This window comes from Tenrec ecaudatus, chromosome 15 (assembly GCF_050624435.1).
Source record: "Tenrec ecaudatus isolate mTenEca1 chromosome 15, mTenEca1.hap1, whole genome shotgun sequence".
Lineage (NCBI taxonomy): Eukaryota > Metazoa > Chordata > Mammalia > Afrosoricida > Tenrecidae > Tenrec > Tenrec ecaudatus.
Window position 1 is genome coordinate 103099519 of NC_134544.1, and position 26557 is coordinate 103126075.

Here is a 26557-nt window from a genome sequence, read left to right on the forward strand (position 1 = left end):
ACCTCTCCACTGGTTCCCAACTCCATGCCAGCAAGTTGCATACACATCTTGGAACACTGGGTTGAAGTCTGGTCCCTCTTTCCCTGTGGAGATATACACAATACCCTCCCCTTGGGTGGGTTAGTGCCCTGTGTTCCCGCTACCTTTTTTTTTTTTCTATTTCCCCACATCCTTTTAATTGGCTACCATATGTATCCCAAGATTTGCTCTGGCCCCTGCCATACTACCTGGTCCTTACTCAAGGACTGTTTGTATACAGTAGCTTTTCCCCTATGTCCCTTTTGCATTTTTTTTAAACTTACCTCAGCGGACTCATGTTGTACTTGTCCTTTTGTGCTTGGCTTACTTCGCTTAGCATGATTTCCTCCAGTTCTTCCCATGCAGCAATATGCTTCATACATTCATCACTGCTTTTCAGTGATGCATACTACTCCATTGTATGTATGTACCACAGCTTTTTTTTTTTTCAGGAAATAAATGATAATTCAATTATGGGCAGTGCATGCTGTATATGTAAATTAAAATATTATTTTATTGGGGCTCATACAACTCTTATCACAATCCTACATACATCAATTGTGTAAAACACACATATATTCATTGCCCTCATCATTCTCAAAATTCGCCTTCCGCTTGGGTTCCTGGAATCAGCTCATTTTCCTTTTTTCCATCCCCTGCACCCCCTCCCTCATAAACCCTTAATAATTTATAAATTATTATTTTATCTTATCTTACACTGCATGGCATCTCCCTTCACTCACTTTTCTTTTGCCCATCCCACAGAGAGGAGGTTATATGTAGATCCCCGTGATTCATTCCCCCTTTCTACCCCCTGCCCCCTTCCCTCCCGATATCACCATTCTCACTGTTGATCCTGAGGGGTCCATCTGTCCTAGATTCCCTGTGTTTCCTGATCCCATCTGTACTGCTGTGCATCCTCTGGTCTAACAAGGTTTGCAAGGTAGAATTGTGTACCACAGATTTTTAATCCACTCGTCATTTGGTGGAAATTTGGGTTGTTTCCAACTCCTTGCAATTGTGAACTGTGCTGTAATGCGCATTGGAGCACAGATGTCTGGCCTTGGTTTGTATCTTGCCTCTTCTGGCTATATGCCCAGTATGGGGATTGCTGGGTTGTATGGTAACTCGATTTCCATCTGCTTTAGATATCACCAGATCTATTTCCATAAGAATATTGAAATATCTATGGGGTTTTGTAACAAATATTAAGGAAGAAAGAATTCTTGGAGGAAACAGAAATCCTAGATGTTAACAGGGTGGTCCTTGTTCCCATGCCTCCCACATTGCACTGGTCTCAAAAATCGTGCCTCTGTGCTTTCCACTACACCATTATCCCTATAGAACTATGTCATTATGGCAGGGACATTGTGTTTGCGACAGCACTGAGTCCTCTTACTGTTCCTCTTACACAGTAATGGACAGCTGTCCCCTCAGGGTCATTGAGCTCAGCTGCAGGGAGAACTGTTTGGTAGACATTGTTCTGGAGTTGAGCATCAGCTCCTTAGATATGAGTGGTTGTTTTTTCTATTAAAAATATTGGTAACACCTACTCCAAACTCTTCTGCAGGCCTTGGAAGATCCAGCTCTGGCAAAATGGGCTCATCATACCTAACTAAGCTTAGGGAGAGGACCTGTGAGGGATTCATCACTCCTGGGCCCAATCATGGACAACTAGGAACAGGGAAAATAATCACTAGTGACAAGTAAGCGACACCTCATTATGACAAGCCACTTTTTTGGAATCTCAACCCTACCAGAGAGAAGAAACTGCTAGTCAGAAGAATATTCACAGGAAATACATGACTTATGGACAAGGCCTGTGGATCCTAGAGAACCCTGTTCACGACATAATGTTTTTCACCCAGTTTGAGATTTTACATGGATATGTATAAAATGCTCTGCATATTAGAAGCCCCAGAAATAAAGTAGAGACATTTCCAGACTTCTCAGAAGCTGACATGGGATAGTCTGACCCCATCTTCTTCTTTGTGATAACACCCACACCACACTCACTGCCACTGAGTTGATTCCAACTCTGTAAGACCAGGTAGAGTTTTAGGTTGAAAAACACACTCGGCAAAAGGAAATGTGTGGCATGTTACCAACACCACTCTATCTGAGAAACAAAGACAGGGCTGCATGACAGTGAAAGGGGTCCACTTTACTTACATCAAGCAAGGACTGAGCCAGAAGATTCCCCAAGGTGCGCTCCAGAGGAAACGATGGTAGGTGTGGTTTAAAGTTGTAGGCAAGCACACCCATAAGTAAATGTATCAGATTATGGACGTGGAACAGATTTGACAGTTTTACATTTTCTGACAGATTTTGCATTTTATTAGAGATTCACCATTTTATTATAAATTAATGCAACATAAGTTACATGTTGCTTAATTTGCTGTCCACGGTGTGTACTCCTGATGCTGCAACACACCACAGGACCCACTGGAGCTTCATGAATTTTCCTTTTTGTTGCTTCAAATTCACAATGCTGTTAGAGTACATAGTGTGTTGACATACTATTGTGTTTCTTCTTTGATATAAAAATGTATTAAAATATAAAGTGCACTTCTAGTTGAGTACAGAGTACTAACAATTTTATCTGCGATGTGGACATGCCCCTACAAAGAGAAAACCCTGGAAACAAAAGACCCTCCAACACCTTCCAACACTGTGTATAAAGCACCCGTTGACATATTGCCCAGGGAGACAGATTTTTATGGACAAGATGAATTATGTCCCCCTTGGCTACTAATATTCAGTAAATATTTGTGTTCTCCCTCCCATCTTTGTTTTGTTAATGGTTTATCTGGGGTCAGGGTTCCCAAATCACCTGGATTGTATAAAAAAATTTAAATAAATAAGAGTTTTGTGTGCTTTTATTTTTATTTTTCATAGTCCTGTGGGTTACCAAGACAGTAAATTCTTAAAAGAGCAGAAAGCCTCATCTTTCTCCAAAGAAGTAATCAGTTGATGTGGACTGCCAACCTGGTGGTTAGAAACATACATGGAAATCACTCAACAGCCAGGACTCAGGAAGTAAACTACAGTTTAATAATGAGCAGTGCGTGCTATAAGTGTAAATTTACACATCCCTTATGTCCTCTGCCTTTGTTCCTTGGACATGCTGTGGAATTCACAGGTGTACACAGGGCTAATGTGTTTGGGAAATTATCTACATTTAGATGAAGTGAGTCTGGAAGTGATCCTTTAAATAATTTTCTCTGTGATTGGCTCATTGGCCACTCACCCCACACATTGAGATTCTCGCCCTGCTTTTCCAGTGGCTGCCTCCACGCTGATGGTGAACAAGCCAGGAAACCACATTCCTGACTGCATCCTCGCTTGCCTGCCCTCAGGAGGTCCACATCCACTGAGGCTTGGGGAATAACGTCCTGGGGGGAGAGGTGTATTCAGTGAAATCAGGAAAGGTGTTTTCTTGGGCAGATAACTTATTAAGAATACTTTTACCTCAAAAACTCTGAAAACTTGTGCTATAGGAACAAAGAAGTTGTAGCTCTGGTCCAGACAGACATAAGTACAAAAAAAACAGAGGATGGATGGATAGATGGAGATGTTGAAAATAAATTCTGGAGTCTGTGTGTCTTTAGCTGTGCTGGGGTTCAGTGAGGCACATCATTTAATAGATAGCACTTCCTTTTCAAGGATTCTACAAATGGGATATTAGTTATTCAAATCATGACAGGAGACCACTCACAGTATCTAGCATTTGCCATAGAATCTCCTACTAAAGAAATCAGGGTTTCATAGCTGTGCTCCATGTTATGGATATTGATTAAGAAGACAGTGGGGAAAAGACCCTTTATTTAGGCACAGGACACAGACGACTGGTCCCAGGCTTCATGGCACTGCCTGGAACATAGAAGGAATAGAGATTCATTAAAAACAGCAGCCTGTGAGGGTTTGGGGATAACAAAAATACGGAGATTAAATTCTTATCCAGATATCCAGTTTATGGAGATTTGATTATTTCATAAGAATAATCCACAAGGGATGGTTCTTCAAAGATAGACATCCTTCTCAAAATCCAGGGTTTGGGTCTTGAAGTATGGTTGTTCGATTTTTATTGCTTTTTCATTTTATTTATTTAAAATTCTTTTTTTCTTTTATTTTTTAAATCATTTTATTTTGGGCTCTTACAATTCTTATCTCAATCCATACATCCATCTATTGTGTCAAGAACATATGTACATTTGTTGCCATCATCATTCTCAAAACATGTGCCTTCTGCTTGAACCCTTAATATCTGCTGTTCATTTCCCCACTCCCTCCCTACTCCCCCTACCTCATGAACCCTTCATCATTCATATATTATTATTATTATTTTGTCATATATTACACTGTCTGACGCCTCCCCCCGCCCTCTTCTCTGCTGTCCCTCTCCCAGGGAGGAGGCTATACGCAGATTCTTGTAATCAGTTCCCCCTTTCTACCCTACGTCAAAACCTGTTTCACAAAGAAACAAGAATGAAGTGTCACAAGCTACACTGCTTACAGTCTTGAATGTACAGCTTAATAATTCTCCGGCTCAAGTGGGAGGAAAACCACAGCCTCTGGCAGGAAACACCTCACCACACACGTGTCTGCTCCTGGAGATGGTTTAGTAGGGCATGAGCACTCCCTGTTGCTCCATCCTTCACTGTGAGGTTTGTGTCTTGGTTTACACTAAATAGACTTCAGTGTGTGTGTTGCACAGTAATACACGTCTGTGTCCTCAGATTTCAGTACATTTACTTGCAAATAGATGATGCTTTGGCATTATCTCTTGAAATGGCGAATCTGCCTTTCATGGATGAAGCATACGCTGTTGATTGACCTTTTGCTGCATTTCTAATAAAACAACCCACTCCAGTCTCTATCCTGGAAACTGCCGGATCAAATTAATATAATAGTCACTGAAGGTGAATCCAGAAGTTGCACAGGAGAGTCTCAGAGAACTCCGCCCCCCCCCCCCTTTCCCTGCTTTTTCAGGCCGTCTCCAGATTCCACCCGCGGCACCTCACACTTAATACCTGTAAACACAGAGACACTGTGATAAGACCACTTCCCTCTCCCCACCCCACAATTCTACATACAACCACACAGCATTGTCGTCAATTATTACCATGTAGAATGGCCTAAATATAAACCCAACCCCGTCCAAAATTCATGATGTGTCCTCTGAGTTAGCTGAAAATGGAAAGAGCAGAGGACCTTTGTAGTGGGGCTTCCTGCCCAGAGCTCCCAGGAAAAAAGCTATACAGGTTTCACTGGCACACGGAGAGAGCTGCATTTGCATGTGGCCCTCCACTCAGAAGCTGAGGAGTGGACTACCTGTTTTGGAGTTCTCCTTGTGACCCAAGAAACCGAAACACTCTCACAGGAGAATGGAGGCTTTTATAAAGGCTGCTTATACACATGGTACAGAAGCACTGCTGCTGCTGTAGTTAAAAGCTAGCAATGCTTAATGACGTTTTAAATTGATAAACACTATCATACATAAAAGAGAACCTCTGTGGCATGAGAGTTCAGAATGTATCCTTCCTCCTCAGGGTGGACGCACAGATAGTTACTCCTCATGTGAACACAATGACAGATAGCTCTGGTATCTGTTTCTTGTTGGTGAACATTATTATCCTTATCACTGTCTTCCAAGATATTTCCTCCTTGCTTTGACATTGATGATTTTTTTTACCTAAAATTGTTCATAAAGCATGCCCATTTTATCTTTCAGAACCCAGCCACTACAAAGTGATGTCTCCTCTCTTAATTCTGCCATGAGGGAGTCACTTGTCCTGTGCCCTGTGCACCCACCTTTCTGGTATAGCCCTGCCCTATTCCTGTACAGTAGTTTGTGTCTGGGCCCATTGACTTCCACTGTCCCATACAGTAAAAGTGTCTTGTCTTCAGTGGTCACAGAAAGGAACTATAGATAGAAGGAGTTTGTGGGCTCACTTCTGGAGATTGAAGGTCAGTTCTGCAGAACTCCAGTGCAGTTTTTTTCCCGACAACCCAAGCCTATTGTTAACAGTCACTCTGACTCCCTCCAAAGGTATCGGCTGGTCCAGCTCCAGTAATACTACGTGATCGTGGTGTGTGTGGAGAAGTCGGCACAGGTTAGGGAGAGGATCTGGGAGGTTTCACCACTCCTCAGAGGGCTTCCTGCAGCTGGAATGGAGCAGAACAACTAGGGACAGGGGAATAGTAAACAGGCAGTGAGGACAAATAGTAGACACCCATTCATAACAGGCTATTTTGAGAAACCCACAGGGAGGCTCTAACACCAATAGACGAATGCACACAGAAAAACACAGCATGCTGTGTAACATACAGATTCTAACTGTTAGATGGCTTGTCACCGTGATTGCAGCAATGAGATCGAGTATAGCAAGGACTGTGAGGATGACACAGGACAGGACAGGATTTCATTCTATCGTACATGGAGACACTAAGATTGCAACCAAATCAATGAAAGTGACAATAACAATAGTATTTGTATTGAGGAAGCATGATTTCCTATTCATTAAAACTGTAGTGCAAGGTTATTGGTAGATAGGTTGAGAAAAGTCAAGATTCAGTTATAGAGTCCTGGGGGAGTGATTGAACTGGATCACTGCTCTAGGTCAACCCTTGCTATCTGACAGGCTAATCATGAGTTTCAAAGAGCAATCAGTAATTATCCTATCCACTGCACCTGAGGCTAGGTGGGTTCCTTTGCTTCAAGTATCCTAAGAACTCCCTATAAACCTATCACTTCTTTGTGGAAGGTATGTCTTTGGTTCACCATGAATAACACTCACTGGGGATATATGAAGAATGATCAAGTGTACTTGAATTTCAATATAATGCTGAGTTAGTTATGTTTTCTATTTCTGAGGGAGTGCGGGTAATCAAGTACACCTAAGTCCTTAAAGTGAGATCTTTGCACTTCAATACTCTGAAGAGATCTTGTACAGAAGATTTGCCTAATGTAATATATCTTTTGATCTTTCAACTGCTGATTCCATGAGCATTGATTGTGGGTCCAAGCAAGAAGAAAATTTCTGACGAACATTTCTCAGGGTGGTGTGGACGGGTCAAGAGACTTTGTGGTAGTGGAATCTGGGGAGGTGTCAGGATTTGCTTTGGCCTTGGCAGGGTTTCAACAGCATTCCTGACTCACTACAGGGTCTTCTGCAGATGAAGAGGAGGCAGAGTTGATCTTTGAGTCCAGTCCCTGGTGTGATCAAGAGAATTAGGACCAGGGAGACAGTTCTTAGCCCAAAGGGGTGTTCTGAGCAGGTGAGGTCGTGTGGTGATACATCGAACAGCAGGAGGCTTTCCTGTTGCATCACTGATATTGATGTAGTTCCCTGGACCCTGTCCCACGATGTAATAACTCAATTCTGAAATGCAGATGGAGGAGGCAGTAGAGGAAAGTCCAGTACCTTCTGGAGTCTGAAGTGCCACCCAACTCACCCGAACAAGAGACAGCCCAGGGGGAAGATGGGTCTGTAGAACTGGAACCTCAAGTTCCAAAAAATGTTGTTGCAGATTCTACAGTTCTCTCTGCAATGCCTTGCTCATCGATGGAAATGAGAAGGGATTCTTCTGAGTCTCAGAGTCTGGGGTTTGGGTTATACACAGGTCAGAGGCATGAATGGATGTCATCTGGTCAAGCCTGACTAACAAAAGGAGGAAATTTCATGAATCCTGACATAGCATTAATAGAAAAGTGGGTTCGAGATGCATGGGAAGACATTCCAGAAGACATGGTGCAACGTGCCTTCCAGAAATGTAGTATTAGTAATGCTATGGAAGGCAGTGAAGACTGCACTTTGTATGAAAATGACAGCAGTGATGGCGATGATGGCAATCTCAGTGAGTACAGTGTCTATTATGACCTCACACCAGCTGAAGCTCTGCACTGGGATATGGATGATGATGAGGAATCCAGTTTTGAAGGATTTTAACTCTTTACATTTTAGCTTGGTTGCTGATTGAGCTCAGAGAATAGTACTCTTAAGGTATATCATTGTTCATACCTTATTAATTTTGCTGAACCTATTTTCGACTTACTGTGTTGGTTTACTAATGTTAAGTGACTTGTTGCCCTTTTATTTATGTTTTTTACATAAAATAAATATTTAAATACATTACTCCACTGATGTCTCCATTTTTAGTAATTTTATTTTCATTTGTTTTGATAATTGAAACTCACCGATGGCTTCTGCATTTTCCACCCTAGGTTTATACTCGAGTCAATCAGTTTTTCTGGTTTTCCAGGTAATAATTAGGTGCCTTGGCTTAAACTCAGGTCGGCTTATATTCGAGTACATACGGTAATTTTATGGTGGGGTGGCCATCACAACATGAGGAACTGTATTAAAGGGTCACAGAATTAGGATGGTTGAGAACCACTGATTTAGAGGGAAGGGTGAAAAATGAAAAAGAAAAAATGGCCCTGGGGATGTTGAGAGCTGGTGGAGGACACATGGCTCTGGCATGTAATCCTCCCTGTCATCCATCTGTGCCTGCCCAGGGCTGGGAGTGTGTGCTCTGCGGGTCCTGCGCATCCTCTGCTGCCCATTGTCTTCCCTGCAGGGGAGGTTTGTGTCTGGGCTCACACTGACTTCCCTCACTGTGATCCTTGCACAGTAATACATGGCCATGAACTCAGCAGTCATGGAGCTAAGCATCAGGGAGCACTGATTCTTCTATGTGTCACTGGTGATGGTGAGTCGGCTTTGAAGGGTTATAATCTGTACCACCATCAGGCCATATGTGTCCTATCCACTGCAACTCCTTCCTCGAGCTCTGGTGGATTCAGCTCCACAGATAACTACTGCTTGTGATGGAGAAACCAGAGAGACAGTGCAGGTGAGAGACAGCTTCTGGGAAGGTTTCACCAATCCTGGACCCGACTCCTGAAACTACACCTGGAATAGGACGGGTGTAAATACACTGATCTCTGTGTCAGTCACTTGTAGTCGCAACCATTCCCATAGACCCAGGTCAGATATCTGAATCTCCACATTGGGGAACTGTAACCAAGCACAGGAGCACACCAAGCAATAGCATCTTGGCAGTTCTAGCTCTGGCAATATGGAGTCCTCAGAGACAGTGAAGCTTAGGGAGAGGATCTATGAAGGGTTCATCAATCCTGGACCCAAACCTTGGGCAACTGGGAACAGGAAAAATAATCACTGATGACAAGTAATGGAACCCTAATTATGTCAAACTATTTTTGGAATCTTGACAAGACTAGTGAGAAGTTCCCACTAGCCAGAAGACTCTCCACAGGAATTTCATGACTTATAGACAAGGTCTGTGGATCCTACAGAACCCTGGCCATGATGTAACATTTTCACTAATTTGAAATTTCACCTGGAAATGGGTGAGGTGCTCTGCATACTAGAAGCCTGCGGAATAAAATAGAGATGTTCATAGTTTCTCAGAAGCTGAAAATAAATTATGACCCCGTCATCTTCTTTGGGATAAAACCAAAGTGAAACTCACTGCCATTGAGCTGCTTCTGACTCATAGTGACTCTGGAAAACAGAGTATAATTTTATGTTGAAAAACACTCAGCAAAAAGAAATGTGTGACATGTTACCAACACGACTCTTGCAGAGAAACAAAGACAGGAGCTGCATGACAGTGAACGGGGACCGATCTCCTTGGAGCAAACAAGGACTGAGCCGGAAGATTGCCCAAGGGAAGCTCCTGAACAAAATAGTGGACCATGTTAACACTTGTAGACAACTAGTCCAATAAATTGGTATACCAAAGTATAGGATGATGAATGTTTAACACATTTCATAGGGATGGTCATGATTACAAATTAGGGTGGTGTTGCAATTCTTAACAAGATAAGGCTCATTATACTTCTTGGCTCCAAATGTTGTCTTATTTGGTCTGGTGACTTATCTATGGTGATTTTTGGTTCTTTGAACAAAGTAATTCTGTTCAACGTGATCTGTGACTGGAAGGTTGGGGATGTCTTTTGTGGACATGATAGCCTGTCCACGTTAGCCAAACTGATAGTCATGTGGTGTAATGGGATATTTTTCTGAGGAAAGGGCTTAACAGAGGAAGGGTCTTCTCAGGAAGGAAAATGCAGAATAAGTATAGGCATTAAATGAGGTATTCCAACATCCTGTGGCAACATCCTATATCCAAGGGGAAGTTGGACAAACTGTGGGATCTGCATTGAGACACAAAGTTAAGCAGGTTGGGGAATGGGCTCAAACAGAATGCACAATGTTCACGGTTGTTCTTTTTTTAAAAAAATATTTTATTAGGGGCTCATACAACTCTTATCACAATCTATACATATACATACATCAATTGTATAAAGCACATCTGTACATTTTTTGCCCTAATCATTTTCTTTTTTTTTAACCTTTTATTAGAGGCTCATACAACTCTTATCACAAACCATACATATACATACGTCAATTGTATAAAGCACATCTGTACATTCTTTGCCCTAATCATTTTCAAAGCATTTGCTCTCCACTTAAGCTCTTAGCATCAGGTCCTCCTTTTTTCCCCTCCCTCCCCGGTCCCCCCTCCTCATGAGCCCTTGATAATTTATAGATTGTTATTTTGTCATATCTTGCCCTATCCGGAGTCCCCCTTCCCCACCTTTTCTGCCGTCCATCTCCCAGAGAGGAGGTCACATGTGGATCCTTGTAATCAGTTCACCCTTTCCAACCCACTGACCCTCTACTCTCCCAGTATCGCCCCTCACACCCCTGGTCCTGAAGGTATCATCCACCCTGGATTCCCTGTGGTTCCAGCTCCTATATGCACCAGTATACAACCTCTGCCCTATCCAGTCCTGCAATGTAGAATTTGGATCATAGTAGTTAGGGGGAGGAATCAAACAGGATCTGGGGGAAAGCTGTGCTCTTCATCGGTACTACATCGCACCCTGACAGACCCATCTCCTCTCCTAAACCCCTCTATGAGGGGATCTCCAGTGGCCAACAAATGGGCCTTGGGTCTCTACTCTGCACTTCCTCCTTCACTCACTATGATATATATATATGTATATATATATAATTATATATATATATATAAAAAATTTTTTCTGCATGATGCCTTATACCTGGTCCCTTTGGCACCTCGTGATCGCACAGGCTGGTGTGCTTCTTCTATGTGGGCTTTATTACTTCTGAGCTAGATGGACGCTTGTTCACCTTCAAGCCTTTAAGACCCCAGACACTATCTCTTTCGATAGCCGGCCACCATCAGCTTTCTTCGCCACATTTGCTATGCACCCATTTGTCTTCGACTATCATATCATGGAGGTGTGCAGCCAATGATATGATTTTTTGTTCTTTGATTCCTGATAACTGATCCCTTCGGGACCAAGTGGTCACACAGGCTGGGGTGTTCTTCCATGTGGGCTTTGTTGCTTCTGAGCTAGATGGCCGCTTTTTTATCTTCAAGCCTTTAAGACCCCAGACACTCTCTCTTTTTATAGCCGGGCACCATCAGCTTTCTTCACCACATTTACTTGTTGACCCGTTTTGGCTTCAGCAGTTGTGTCAGGAGGGTGAGCATCGTAGAGTGCCAATTTAATAAAAGAGAGTATTCATGCATTGAGGAAGTGCTTGAGTAGAGGCCCACGGTCCTTCCGCCACTTCAATGCTAAACCTATAAATATAGACACATAGATCTATTTCCCTATCCTCATACATATATTTGCATGTATATGTCTTTGTCTAGACCTGCATAAATGCTCCTTGACTCCTAGCTCTTTCCTCTGTCTCCCTTGACTTTCCTCCTGTCCTACCATGCTCCGCCCCACCTGGGCTACAGCTATACCTCTTCTCTACACAACCTTACCCTTGATCATTCCCCACCAGGCCTGCCACTCCCCCCTCACTATCATTTTGGGTCCCATGTTGTTCCCTTGTCCCTGTGTTTGTTAACACCACTTGGTTGTTCTTATTCTGTTGTCAGACTCTATCTATTTATTATACTTACAACAAATAGAATCTTGCCACAAAATATTAGTTATTGAAGGCATAAAGATAACGTTTCCCAGAGATAGTGAGTCTATTGTTAAGAATTGTTTGTTTTTTCTAGCTCTCTTTTTTTAAGGAATTTGGAAGTGATTGGTAGACATAATTTCTCAAGAAATGTACATATATTTCCTTTTTCTGCTCCTCCTTCCAAAGACCAAACTGAAATTTGAGTTAATAATTAAAGGGTTTATTGATGAACCAAGCAGTTCTGGAATGGACAATAATAATTGTAAGGATGCAGAGTACTGCAGTGAAGGACATTTTCAGATATGAATTCAAGAAGATCCTGGAACATACAAGAAAATTCCACTTATTTGATCTTTATTACTTTTGTCTCAAATAGACAAGGCAATATCGAAGTCACTTTGTAAAGACTGAGTAATTTAAAACTGTCTTATTTGTTTGTTTTTAAATATTGGGGGTGAAAATGAATGCTCTCCCTCACAGCTGTTGTGAGAGTCACTGGGAAGAAGGAAGAAGGATGCCTGAAGATTTCCTGAGCTTTGCTGATTTTAGAAGTCCTTTCAAAATAAACAGTAATCATATACAACTAAAAAAATTTGGAATCTGGCCTGCATCTTTTATAGATGCCCATCCTTGTTTGAAGAGAGCTCTTTTGTCCTCTTCACCGGGGAAAAATAAGGTGTGTGGGGGGGCGGGGGGCGAGACTCACAAAATCATGGCTGGTGAAAGATTGAGTAAACACAGCCTCAGTTCTGACTTCAGGAGGAAGAGAAGGACCATGATTAGGATAGGGACAGCAATGACATTTTAAAACCTTACAAGATTGGATAACGGCCCTCTGTTTTCCAGGTGTGATTCACAAAATATTAGCCTAATACTCCAATACTTGTCAAAGGAAATCCAGGATACATGGATTTCTCTCCTGAGAAAGTGCTAAAGTGAGTAAGTCTCTCCTCTCCTATCCAGAAGAGGCTTACCAACACTCTTCACAGTTCCTTTACATTACCTTTTTTGACAATGCAGGTCAGAAATAAGCAATTGCGGCTCACAGTATGTGAGATTCAAACTGAATTTAGTGGTCTCAATATGCTCATTTGAATGAAGGTACTAGTAAAGGGTGCTGCTAGTACTATGGATTGCCAGAAGAACAAACCAATCTGTCTTGACGAAAGTACAGCCAGATGCTCTTTGGGTTAAAGAATGGCAAGACTTTGTCTCATGTATCTTGGACATGTTATCAGGAGAGAGAGTCCCTGGAAAAGGACAACATGGATGGAAATGGTGTACAGCAACTCAAAGAGTAAAACTCTCAAGAAGATGAATGGACACATTGGCTATAATAGGCTCAGACTGAGCCACAATGTTCAGGATGATGCAGGACTTGGCAGTGTTTCAATCTGTGAGCATAAGGTCAGTGATTCAGACCTGACAGGAGAGCACTGTGTTGGTCTGGGTAGATTAGAGAAACAAATCCACAGAAATCCATATGTATATAAGAGAGAGTTTTATGTAAGAGTTAAGTGTACATTAAGAAACCATCCCAACCCACGCCAGTCCAAGCCCATAAATCTGACATTAGCCCATATATCCAACACAGATCTACAAAGTCCTCCTCAAACTCACAAAACACATGCAATAATGCCAAATGCAGGAGGAAAGTCAAATCAGTCAGTGTTTAAGCATCTCAGCGCTGGCAGGAGTCTCCACGCTGTTCTCTAGACCCAGGTCTGCATCTTGGCAGGTCCATGTGGCTTCTCCTCAGGGATGTCTCCCAGGAAGTGAGCTTTGCTAGCTGAGGCAAAGAACTAGCTAAGGCAGCTGCACACTGGTCAGACCATCAGAGAACAAGAGACCAGAGAATAAGAAAGGCGAGGCTCACCAAGTCATTTATCTCTCTGCCCTTAAATTAAACCCATGTATTTATCAGCCAGGTTAGCACAATAAACCTTATGTATCACAAGCAACTAACAAAAATTTGTGCAAAACTCAGTCTTTCACAAATGTAGGCCTCAAAATTCAATCCCTAAGTTAAACTCAATTTAATAGCAGTTTATTATAAATAAATGCAAGAATACAAAGTACAGGTTTCTTAATTTGCCGTCTGCAGCGTGTACTCCTGTTGCTGCAACACATCACAGGACCTCACTGGGGCTTCATGCACTTCCCTTTTCTCATTTCAAATTTGAAAATTTGTTAAAGAGTACACGATGTGTTGACGCACCGGTGCTACTCCTCCTTTGAAATAAAAACTTAAGCCCGCTTCTATTTGAAGGACAGAAGTTGCTAACTTTTTTAGCTGGGATGTCGATAGACCCTTACGAACAAGGAGAAAAACCTGAATACAAAAACTCCATTTCAAGTTGGCTTGCTAGAGCATTATCATCCTTAAGCACTGTCTATAAACACCCCGGCCGTGTTGCTCAGGGAGAGAGATTTTGATGAACAATGTCATCCTGAGTTCTACTATTAAATAAATATTTGTTCTCTGTTTTTTTTTACTGTTTTAGTTGGGGACAGACTGTCCAAATCAAGTTGACTGCATAACCTAATTTAAATAGATAAGGCAGATTGTGGAGCACTTTTGTGTGTTTGTTTCAGACATACTCCCCCAGGCTCCCAACCAGTAAATCCTTAAAAGAGCAGGAAGCCTCATCTTTATCCAAAGAAATGACTGGTTGATGTGGACTGTCAACCCTGTAGTTAGAAACATATACGTAAACCACTAAACAAACAGAATGCAGGAAATAAACTACGGTTTAATTTTAGGCAATGCATGCTGTATATGTAAATTTAAACATGTCTCATATCCTTTGGCTTGGTTCATTAGGCAACATGTGGAATTTACAGGGTTACACAGGAGTAACATGTTTGGGGCGCTGAGTGTGGAAATATCCCTCTTCATGATTTCTCTGTGACTGACCTATTGGCCACTCACATCACACACTGTGAGCCTCGCTCTGCTTTTCCAGTGGCTGCATCCATGCTGATGGTAAACAAGCCAGGAAACCACCTTCCTGGCTGTGTCCTAGCTTGCCTGCCCTCACGAAGGCCAGCGAGGCTTAGGGAATAACATCCCAGGGAGACAGGTGTATTTAATGGGATCAGTTTTTCCTTGGTCAAAAATATTTTTACCACAGAACTCTGATCACCAGGACTCTGAGAACAGTGTAGTAGTAGGTCTCCACCAGACAGATATAAGTAGAAGAAACAGAGAAAACATAAATAAATGGAGACGTAGAATTATGGAGACTCTATGTCTTTAGCTGTGCTGGGGTACAATGAGACACATCCTTGTGTTCAAAACTTCATCATACATTTGGAATGCTGGTTATTCACACCATGACAGGGAGGTTTGGGGGAAATAGGGAGCTAAAAATATGAGTACAATAAAGGAGTGTGTGTGTGTATGATGTGTGAATTATATGTCAATAAAACAGTTAAAACACAAAGTAAAAGCTCAAGCTATTACCTCTCCTCCATGCACACTCTTTTGTAGGTGCCATCAGTCACATTCCAACTCACGGTAGAGCCATGTGGCAGGGTAAAACTGCCCCACATGGTTTCTCAGACTATCGTCTCTGCAGGAATGAATGGCCAGGTCTTTCTTCCACAGCACTGCTTCCAGTTAGCGGCTGAGAACTACTTAATGTAGTGCCATCATGGCATCCTCCACACATACTCTGGCTTCCCATGACCTACTTCCCACGTTATAACTAGAACATTCATTCGAAAGAGAAAACTATTTTATGTCAAAGCCTTCCCTCTCCATCTCAGAATCAAAGCTCGTCACAATGATCTCTTAAATTCCCTGAAAATTGCCAGGCTCTCGCCTACCTCATAATCATCCTGAATAGCCGTGGTGGCAGAGTGGCTATGTGTTGTGCTGCTAACTACAGGTCAGCAGTTCAAAATCAGCAGCTGCTCCTCAGGAGAAAGACGAGGCTTTCTAATCCAGTGAATAGAGACAGTCCCAGAAACCCACAGGGGAAGTTCTAGCCTGTCCTAAAGGGTTGCTTTGAGTCAGCCTTGAGTGCAGGGCAGAGAGTTTGTTTGAGTTTTGTTCTTATTTTTCTCCTAACTGGAGTCCTTGGATGGAGCAGTGCATGCCCGTGACTGATCAAGAGATTGACAGTTTAAATTCACAAGCAACAACACCCTGAAGAGTCCTGGCATCGTACTTCAAAAATATGACCATTGAAAACCCCAAGAAGGGTATCTTTCCTTTGTCACACGTGGGTCTCTTAGAGATTTGGAATCCCCTGGACGGCAACTGGTTGTTTGACTTTGGGCTAACTAGCTGCTACTTAAGGAACCCAGATGGTGTAGTGTATTATGTATTGGGCTGATAAACACAAGGTCACCAGTTCAATGCCACCAGCTGCTCTGTGGGAGAACAATGAGACTATCTTTTGACAAAAAGAATTTAATAGGTTCACAAACTTATTTGGTTAACTAAACCTTTACAGAAAAATAATAATCACTCAGCACTTCTCTGGTAATAGAAAACTTCTGTAGTATCGCCCATGACCTGAGATAAAGTGTAGGTATCTGCTGTTGCAACCTCCCTGCATCATTCCAGTGATCCCAACCTCCACCTCAGGGGAGCGCTTTTACTCACTTTGGGGAACACTGACTTGCAAGCTCCGGAAACACCAGGGGTCACTTCTAAGCCTGTCTTACAGGGTCCCGATAGTTAGAACTGACTTGCTGATGGTGGTGTGGTTTTAACTCCCACTCCTGCAGGTATCAGCGGCAAGGTTGGTTTATCTGGAGTCACAATGAGGATGAAATCTCAGCCTTGGTACTTATTGACTGTGTAAGTCCGGGCAAGTTCACCTAAGTGTCCTTACTGTTATGATTAAAGGATTCTGTCCCTTTCAAGCTCTCCTAACACGTGGCCAGTTCCCACATATGCTTCATTCTTCTTTTGAAATCCTGTCTTAGGAAAAGCATATAGGTTTTGACTTATTTTATTGATAGTTAAGTTATAAAAAAGAATCCCTTGCTGGTGTCCACAATGTTTTACCTCACATAAAAATTACTTCTGAAAAATTTCTAGTTGGCATGGCATAACCTGGCTGACACATGTGGGGTTAATTGAAGCACGGAGGGATAAATGGCTCGGTGAGCCTCGTCATTCTAATTCTCGGGTTTCTTGCTTTCTGATGGTTGGACCAGGATGCAGTTGCCTTAGCCAGTTCCCTTCTTCAACTGGCAAGGCTCATTTCTGAAAGACATCCCTGAGAAGAAACCACATATATGTACCCTGATGCAGCCCTGGTTGCTGAAGGAGCCATGTGGAGACCCCTGCCAGTGCTGAGATGCTTACTAGCTCACTGATTCTGCTTTCCTCCTCAGTCAGCATTATTGCGTGTGTTGTGTGAGATGGAGGACGACTTTATGGATTGGTGTCGGATGTATGGGCTAATATTGGACTTGTTGGCTTGGGCAGCACTGGGTTGGGATGTTTTCTTGATGTGCATTTACCTTTTAAATAAAACTCTCTTATACATGTTTCTGTGGACTTGTTTCTCCAATGTACCCAGACTGACACAATATGATTGTGGATGTTTATTTTTAATGGAATAATGTACTATATTCTGAAATCGCAGTTCTAAGTGTGTCATCGTGTCCTGATACACAGTCTTTAAAACATGGGAACACAGGCACAATGTTTCATTCTTGCCTCTGTGAGAGCTATCTCCAGGAATTGTAACAGAAGTCCTGTGTTTCCTGGACGTCTAACAAATAAGAAGGTGAATGATCTTGGTCTGTATTCAAATATAGAGAAATAGTCCAACAAAGGTCATTTTGGTAAAGAAGGGGCTTATAAAATACTTTTTTGCATGTAGGTGGTTCGGGGGCAGTCTGGAAATGAGACCATTTAGCCACAACAGTGGGCTTCTAAGGGAGCTAATGCCATGTCCTGTTTGAATATTTGGGTGCATGTGATATGTTCTCTTTGATTTTGGTGAATATTGGGGTTGGGAGAACTGACTCATTTTGGAGTGGTTCTCAAGCCTGGTTAACCAGCATAATCACTTGTAACGGAGCTTAAAAAAAAACCCAGTGGACCATATCACAGTCCAAATCAATTAAACTTCTGACGTGCGAGCTAGGTGATTCCTGAAAGCAGTTCATATGAAGAAGAACTAGGCTGTCCACTTGTGGAGAATTAGTCACTGCCACCTCATGAATAGCAACAGAACTCTGTCATATATAGTGCCAGAAATAAGACCTCCGTTCAGAACTCCACTCACTGCCAGTGAGTCGATGTCAACTCTTAGTGACCCTACAGGACAGGACAGAAATGTCCCTCTGTGTTTCCCAGACTGTAACTCTTTAAGGGAGTAGAAAGCCCTGTCTTTCTCCCAAAAAACAGTGATGGTTTTGAAATGCTAATTAGTAGTTCATAGACCAATGAATAACTACTACGCCACCAGGGCTCTTTCTCAGGATAGAAGGCACTCAAAATATGGTCAGGGAAGAGCTGCCAGCTCAAAGCAGAGTTGATCATAATGACGTGGATGGAATAAGACCGTTGAGACCTTCATTTGCTGATAGAGGATGTCTCAATATGAGAAGAGACAGCGACAATGATCTAATCATTGAAACTCAGAATTATGAAGTACTAATACAGAAAAACCAGAACTCGTAAAATATTACATGGAACTCATGAAGATCAATATGCTAGGTATTCGTGAGCTGAAACGGACTGATATCTGCCATTTTGAATCAGACAAACAGTTTGCTATGCTGGGAATGACACATTCAAGAGGAATCACATTCATCTTCCTAAAGAACATTTCAAGATCTACTTGAAGTACAATGCTATTGTGATAAAATACTATCTCTCTGCATAAAAGAAAATCCAGTCAATACGGTTATGTAAATTGATGCATCAACCACTACAGCTGATGAAGAAACTGATGAATTTTACCATCATCTTCAGTCTGAAATTGATCAAACACAATCTGAATTCATGGATAACTATTGGTGATTGGAATTCAAAAGTTGGAAACAAAGAGGAAGAAACAATAATCGGAAAATATGGTCTTGGTGATAGAAATAAAGCTGGAGATCACGATAGAATTTTACAAGACTAACAACTTCTTCATAGCAAATACCTGGAGTGGGCATACACAGGAATCAAACTGACTACAACAGTGGGAAGCGAAGATGGAGAAGGTAAATGTCAGCAGCTAAACTCAGTCCGGGAGTCAACTGTGTAACATGCCATCAACTGCTCATAGCTAAGTTCAGATTCAAGCTGAAGAAAATTAAAACAAGCCCACGGGAGCCAAATATAACCTTGAGTTTATCTCACCTGAATATTAAGGTGTCAGGAGCAGATTTGACTCACTAAACACCAAGGACAGGACACCTGATGAGCCGTGGGATATCACCGAGAACATGAAGAAAGCAAAAGATCACTGAAGAGACAGGAAAGAAAGGATCAAACTGGATGTCAGAAGAGACTCTGAAAAGTGCTTTCAATCATGGAGTAGCTAAGGCACTTCATATGAAATGAAGCCAAAGAGCTGAACAGAAACTTTCAGAAAGGATCTGGAGAAGTATTACAATGAAATGTGCAGATACCTAGAGTGAGAAAACCAAAATGAAAGAACATATTCACTACATCTTCAATTAACTGAAGAAAACAAATCCAAGCTTTAAGGAGCTATATTGAAATATTCTATGGGGAAAATATTGAACGATCCAGGAAGCATCAAGTGAAGATGGAAAGAATACACATTACTCTCCCAAGAAGAACTAGTTGGCATTCCACCATTTCAAGAGGAAGGATATAAACAAGCACCAATAGTACTAATGGAAGATATTCAAGCTGCACTGACGGAATTCGCCAAAACCAGTTGCCAAGCATTGACTGAATTCAATTTTAAAAGTTTCAACAAATTGATGAAGCACTGGAAGCATCGGTGGAATGATGTTTTGGGGTTCTGGGACCTTGCTGGAATGATGCTCTGAGGGATCCATGACCCTGCCAGAATGGTGCTAATTGGTGTCCGGACCAAAAGAGAACGATTCTCTGAGTCCGGGACCTGCCAGAAAAATTTTCTGGTATATCTGAGACCTCTCCAGAAAGTTGCTCTCCCACCAGAGAGATGCTCTGGGGGACTGGACCCCTCCGGAATCATCATCCACTAATTGCATGCTTCTATGGGGGTGCCGAAAACCCACTTCCCTCAAGCATATTTCTTGCGGTATTTCCGCTCCACAACACTCCATCCGCACACTCTCAGCACAGACTGGGGCCGACAAATTTAAGAACAATTATTGTTAGTAGGCATTGTGTTTGGCCCTAGAGAACCTTTAGAATAAAAGACTTACTTGAAGCATAAACTCTACCAAGCAAGCCAAACTATTTAGACTGTAATAAATGTCAAGTTTATAAATAATGTACTATAGTGGAGCAGGAGTGAACTTTGCATAAGATGTGAGAAGGCTAAACATTTAAACTGAGACCTGAGCAAATAATGAGCCATGTACAAAGCTGACGTTTTCATGGCTTGGTAGACTGATTGTTATCCAGAGGCAATATTCTACAACTCATCTACAGATTCAACCTTATTCCTCTCATGGTTTGCTTTTCCAGAAAATGACAAGCTGATTCTAAAATTTCTATGGACATGTGACAGTTTTAGTATAGCCAAAATAATCTTGAGAAACAATAAAATCTAGGTGGAGAATGCTCATTGCCTGATATGAAAACTTACTCAAAAGCTATAGTAATTATACTGTGTAGTAGTGACATAAAGGTAACATATTGATGGAATATAATTGAGAGTCTAAAAATTCAACCTCATACATACATAGCTAAATGATTCAAAAAGAGTGCAGAGAAGTCACTGTGATTTCAGCAAATGCTGTCAAAAACAACTAGATACAAGAAAAAATAATGGGTTTTGACTGCCACCTTACACCTTATGCAAACACTAACTCAAAATAGATCTTAAGACCTAAATGTAAGAGCCAAATCCTAAAACCCTTAATAGAAAACATATGCATAAATGTCTGTGACCCTGGATTAGGGAATGGTTTCTTAAGATATCTTGCATTTTAAGCAATTATGACATCTTAAACATAAGCAGCCCAAGTTCAACGTAAGTTGAACTTCATCCCAATTAAAGTCCCTTATAATTGGAAAGACACAATCAAGAATTTGAAAAAGGCAACCTACATCAGTAACTATTCGTGAGATACCTAATAATCTTGTATTCAGAATACATAAATGCTATAAGTCAACAACTAAAACTCCACAAATTAAAAATTAGTCAAGAAGTTAGTCACTACTCTAAAGATATAAGTATGTTAAACATAAACTATATAACTCTATTATACATTTAGTCTGAAATTTCTGTAAATTGTTTGAAACTGAAAAATATTAAAACAAGTCTACAAGAGCTAAAATATATTTTGTGGCTATCCAATCTGAATTTAGGTAACATTTAATGAAATGAACACTAATGACCTGGGGGAGGGGGGGCGATATTAAGAACATCATATGTGAAGGAAGCAAAAGGTCATTAAAGACAGAAAAGCAAGAAAAAAATCAAAGTGGATATGAGAAGAGACATTGAAATTGCTCATTACTTAAAGTAGCTAAGGCAAATAGAAGAAATGATAGAGTTAATAAAGTTGAACAGATCATTTCAAAGGGCAGCTCAGGAAGACAAAATATTAAAAATTCATCATTTTTCCACCTTATATGCTACCAAGTCCTGCCAGCCACCTCCACCCCCATCTGCCCCAACCCAAAATGGCTCTGATATCTCCCATCAGCCTCCACTACAATCCCTGTGCACAGCCACATTCTTGAACTATCCCAACAACCTCCCCACTGCTCTCCCTGCATCCACGTCTGCACCCTTTCTCCAAGTATCTGCACCAGGCTCCACACCGAAGCCCCAGTGATATACCTAATATTGCTATGACCATGTCACTGCTCCACTCAACTCCCTCCAAAGGTTCCCCGCCTTCATCAGGAAGCTGGATATCAGTTCTGGGAGGTCGGTTAGCACCAGGACCTGGCTGACCTGTGCCCAGCTCCTTCTTCTTGTCCTTTCAAATGACTGTGTCCCTGAGGCATTTGAAAGGGAGGACAGGCCCCAGCAATTTTCCTGGACTTTCATCCTCAGCTGTAAGTGTCCCGTGTCCTCATTTCCACTCGATCCAGCATCATTAGGATGTGTTTGCATGTCTCTGAAGCAAGGATCGCATCAGCAGCCACTGACTGCCTGCCAGACCTGCACTGAGTCACTTAACCCACAAACATCTGGCCCACTTTAGGGACGAACCACTAGGGGCTCAATGAGGCTCAAAGACTTTCGCAAGGAAATCAGCTAATGAATAGAAGCACTAGAATTTGATCTCAATTCTGACGGTAGGGCCTATCAGCCTACACAGACATGCTGGAGGGCTTTTGTGTCTACACAGGAGCTGGATCTAGAAAGGACAGTGTGAACCTTCATGGAATGAACAAGAGCAGGTCTCTGCACAGGAACCACCCTCCACACTCAGGCAGGGACTGGAACAGAACTTCCCCCGAGTGAGATGTCAAAGGTTATTGGTGGGTAATAGGGTCAGTTGCAGAAAGTGGGGGGTAGAGGGTAGAGGTGATGGGAAAATGACAAGGATCATGGAATGTTAGCTTGCAAACAGATTTTTATAATAGCTGTCAATAAGGCTTAAACCTGTAAATAACTGAACAGGCAAAAGTTGTGAGATAGATACAAGGGGGCTTCAAAAAGTTTGTGGGAAACTTCCATTCTTTTCAGATTTGTTAGGCTTTTCAGATTTGTAGGGCTTTTTCTTGCTTCTGGTTCCTTTGTTGGTCTGCTTTTGCACCTGCATGACCAGGTCCAGGGCCTTATTGAAAGCTGGAATGACATGGTCCACTGGGGTGAGTGGTGTCCCCCAGGTCCCATACTCACTCAAGGCACAGCTGTCAACACCTGTAGTTGTTCAGCAGCCAGCAGAACCCCCGCCCACTCCCCAGCCCCGACACCCCACACCCCCTTGCAACCAGCCTCACCTTGCAGGTAATTGAGAAGCAGGTCTACAGCGGGTTCTGCTTTGTTCTCAATTTTCCCCAGGTTGTAGTCTGGCTGCTTGGACATCTCGGGAGAGCTTATCAGGTTGGCCTTTGCTGCAACACAGAGGGAAAATACCCAGCCAGTTCAGTAACTGCCAGTCAACGTAGCAAGTTATTCCTGGGGTCCTGACTCAGGTAAGGAATGTAAATGCCTGCATAGATGCCCACATCCTGCCTCCTGATCCTCATCCAGGTCCCCAAGTTGTGCCTACATCACAAAGCTAAGAGTCGGCTTGATTTCTTGCCCCTGTATGCTACCAAATCCTGCCAGCCACCCCCCTCTATCATCTGCCCCCAACGCATAATAGCACCGGTATTTCCCGTCAGCCCCCACCACAATCCCTATGTCACAGCCACACCTCCTTTCTGAAATATCCCAACCTCTGACCTGCTCTCCCTGCAGCCACACCTGCACCCTTTCTCCAAATACCTGCACCAGGCTCCACACTGAAGCCCCAGTGATATACCTCATGCTGCCATGGTCATGTCACTGCTCTGCTCAACTCCCGCCAAAGGTTCCCTGTGCTCATCAAGAAGTAGGTTGAGTTCTGGGAGGTTAGTTAGCACCAGGACCTGGCTGGCCTGTGTCCAGCTCTTTCTTCGTGTCCTTTCAAATGCCTGTGTCCCTGAGGCATTTGAAAGGGAGGACAGGCCCCAGCAATGTTACTGGACTTTCATCCTCAGCTGTAAGTGTCCCGTGGCCTCCTTTCCACGTGGTCCAGCATCATTAGGATGTGTGTGCATGTCTCTCTGCAGCACGGATCATATCAGCAGCCACTGACGGCATGCCAGACCTGCACTGAGTCGCTTAACCCACAAATATCTGGCCCACTTCAGAGACGAACCACTAGAGGCTCAAATACTTTCCCAAGGAAATCAGCTAATGAATAGAAGCACTAGAATTTGATCTCAATTCTGACGGAAGGGCCTATCAGCCTACACAGACATGCTGGTGGGCTTCTGCCTCTACACAGGAGCTGGGATCTAGAAAGTACAGTGTGAACCTTCACGGAATGAACAAGAGCTGTTCTCTGCAAATGAATCACCCTCCAAACTCAGGCAGGGACTTGAGCAGAACTTCCCCCTGGCCAGGGGACTGTAGGAAGTCCCATGTGGCGTGGGGATGAGTTTTTCTAGAACAGCTAGATTGGGTGGAGAATTAAGACTACAGTAAAGATCAGGTGTCCCGGTGTCTGGTGGGTTACATGCTGGACTTCTAACCACAAAGCCATCAGCTGGAAACCACTGGCTGGAAAAAGATGAGGCTTCCTACTCCTGTGTAGAGTTACAGTCTGGGAAACCCCCACAGGCAATTCTACCCTATCCATAGGGTCGCTGGGTCAGAATAGCTGCCAGTGAGTTTTCATGGGAGCGCTGCCTCTTGTCATGCCAGCATGTGTTCAAGGAGTGGTGTGGAGCACCAGGCCAGCCCCTCAGTCCCTCACTGGCAGAGCCACACCCCACCTGGATGGTCTCCTTGAGCAACTCTACAGCCTCCTTCAACTCCCGGATCTAGCTCATGGCTTCGGTAAAGCTGGAAATTTTCCTAAAAGCGCTTACTCAAAACCAAAACCAAAAGAACCCTACAAACCAAGCAACACACTCGGAATTTTCATTAGAACAGGGATAAAATGACTCCAGGTGGGAATACACAGTTAAAATGGAGTTGGCATAAATCTAAACATCGGACAAGCTACTTCTTCAGAGGCAGCAGAAACAGAAATATCCCTTTGGGCAATAGGCAGGAGCAGCTCCCATACTCCCCCACACTAACAGATTTGCAGAAATAATGGATCCAGTTCAATTGCCTGGATGTCTTTTACTGGCTACTTTCTCTGCATGAAAAGCAATTAATTACTGGTGGCAATTTCCTCCTGTCCCTCTTAAAGAAACCTTTCCTCCAGCTGTCTGTCCTCCACTAAGAAGCTTTCCTCCAGCTTCTTTCTACTGTTAAAAACAAACAGGGTTTTTTTAAAAATTAAAGAAATAACATGCAAAAATTTTTAAGAGTGTATGTGGGAACGGGGGATCTTCCGTACTTGAGGGGTCTTGCCCTTCTTTGGAGACTTATATGCCTTCCCAAAGAAAGACTGGCCCTCACTTTGGCTGAGTTCCTGCTCACCGAACCCCATCTTTGTACAGCTGGGCCTGTCTCTTTCTCCTTTTACTGCCACCTGCCATACCGCTGACTGGTAGCCACCAACCTGGGTCACCTCCCTTGAGGTCCCAGTCCTGGACTTACCCCACAACCTGGGAATGCCAATCACACCTCAATGTGCGGTGGGTGCGCTGGAATATCACTTCAACACCCTCAAGGCTGAGCGCGCTCCCCGCTTCCGCCCTCCTGGCTGGCAAGAATGAGCCAGGGCGTTTCCGGACTACCAGGTGCTCCCCTCCCCCTCCCCTTCCCCGCTCCCGGAGAAGGCACCGCCCAGGGGACCAGACTGCCAGGGGACCAGACTGGGCAAACCTCCGGAGGAAGCCCTAACGTTTTGTGCTCCAGCTGCAGCCACTCGCTTCCTGAACAGCAGTCACTTCGTGGTGAGAGAAGCCACAGACCCGGGGCTCACCTATGAGCGGAAGACGTTCTAGGAGTTTCAGGGAGGAGCCACCGCTGTGTGAAAGGAAACAATGGAGGGGGGAGACACGCAAAGTTCCCGCAATGAATCGGGAACCCCGACGCCCAAAGCCCCAGTCTGGGATCCTCCTTTCTCCAACAGGAATTCTCCCCAGGAACCCCAACCAATCCCAAAACTGGGGGATGGAAGCAGCCCCTGGGACACACTCCCACATCTCACCACGCGAGGGGCGCTGACGGAGCGGGTGAGGGGGAAGCAGGGCGCTTGCACCCAGCCAGGCTGCTGTGTGCACCAGGGTCACCCCAAATTGGTCACCGCGGGACCCCTCACCTGGGCGCGCCGACTACACAGTGCTCAGGCTGCAGGAGCTTCTCTGGCACCACGCACCAGGCAGAGCAAGTAGGACCCACGGTATGACACTCACTTCCGGCTAGGGCACCGCCACTTCCGGCCCGTTTCAGCGTGACCCGGAAAGGGAGGAGAGTAGTCATGGGTGTGATCCGGAAACACATAAGTGAAAAAACAGGCAGGAGTTAAGGCTTCATTAAGCTGCATGGACATTCAGAAAAATAAGAATCTTACTTGATATGGCAGAGATTAATATGACATCGTTCCCAGCAACATTATTTGAAAGTTTGTTCTTCATTACACTGACCATAGAGGAAGGGATTGCGATGAATTGGAAATAATAAAATGTGGAGGTCTTAGTGGGGAAAAAACCCGCAAACACCCAGATTCTTATCCTGACAAACGTTTAGATTATTATCAGATGTATGATCAAAGTCACATACCTCATAGACAGCACTGACTGAGCTAAAGGCATCAACTTCCCTATGTGACACTGAATATCCACATGGTAC

General features: G+C 43.3%; 1 long non-coding RNA gene across 2 annotated transcripts; it reads right to left on the reverse strand.

Annotated features, from left to right (window-relative positions):
* Positions 1-20993: 20993 nt before the first annotated feature.
* On the reverse strand, positions 20994-26143 carry LOC142427400 (uncharacterized). 2 transcript variants are annotated; one of them, XR_012780043.1, is made up of 4 exons: positions 26028-26128; positions 25689-25732; positions 23059-23172; positions 20994-22903 (listed from the first exon to the last, which is right to left on the reverse strand). It is a non-coding gene; the product is annotated as an uncharacterized LOC142427400 (long non-coding RNA). The 2 variants fall into 2 exon arrangements; XR_012780042.1 differs by lacking the exon at positions 25689-25732 and having other exon boundaries at positions 20995-22903; positions 26028-26143.
* Between the last annotated feature and the right edge of the window lie 414 nt (positions 26144-26557).